Raw genomic sequence first — 1,004 nt, forward strand, 5'->3', positions numbered from 1 at the left:
CCTGGTTTCTGGGCCTTTGTTTAAGAAAGGTCCAGTGCAGGAATAGAGGGTCATTCTCCAGGCTGGGTGGGTGTGCCAGGAGGTACTGAGGCCTAGTGCACAGTGTGCTGGCTTCTCAGATGCTCACTGCCCAGGTAGCGAGAAAACCGCCTTTGAAGAAAAAGGGCCACAGAAGCGGACAGAGGTGGGGTGAGCAGGCACAGGGGGCCCTCTGCAACCTCTGCCCAGCTGTAGGCCTAACTGTGCCAGCTCTCTCATTCGGGAAGCAGACCCAGGTCTGCCTTCTCTGTTCCACCTGCTTGGCCCATCTCCCCAATAACTGGAGTGCTGGGGATTGTCTCTAGCCTGCACACCAAAGTCTGGTAAACAGGGGTCTCCTGGTGCTTACCTCCTCATCTGTGGTGAACAACTACGAGTTACCTCATTAGTTAGCAACTAGGTCTGGTTGGCCCTGACCCTTCCCCAACCCCATGGCATTTTCCTGCAGCGTCCAAACCCCTGCATAGTCATGGTCCCTGACAAGGACTGAAGGAGCCCTGGTGGCTGGTGGCACAGTGGGTTAAACGCTGGCCTGCTAACCACCAGGTCGGAGGTTTAAACCCGCCAGCAGCCAGATGGGAGAAAGATGAGGCTTTCTAAGTTGGATGGCCTGGGAGACCCCGTGGAGCTGTTGTCTGTGCTGTAGGTTTGCTCTGAGGAGGAACAGACTTGGGGCCATGGGTTTGGTCTGGGCAGGGTGGGAGCCATGGGTTTGGTCTGGGCAGGGTGAGAGGACTCAGTCCGCTGGGTAAACACAGGCTCACAGTGAACATTTTCACATGAGTATCAAAGTACCCTTGATGAGCAAGTAAGCACCAGTAAGGCTCTGCTTGTCCTATTGGCATCAGGCCATGTGTCCACCAGTACCTGGTCCCCCGAAGGCGGCCCTGGGGCTGGGAGATGCTGTGCCACCCAGAGATGCATCAGGGCTGGGTCCTCAGGGCCCATCTGTGCATCAGGGATGG

The sequence above is a fragment of the Echinops telfairi genome, unplaced genomic scaffold (assembly GCF_000313985.2).
Source record: "Echinops telfairi isolate 266 unplaced genomic scaffold, ASM31398v2 ScPeMD7_23;HRSCAF=83, whole genome shotgun sequence".
Lineage (NCBI taxonomy): Eukaryota > Metazoa > Chordata > Mammalia > Afrosoricida > Tenrecidae > Echinops > Echinops telfairi.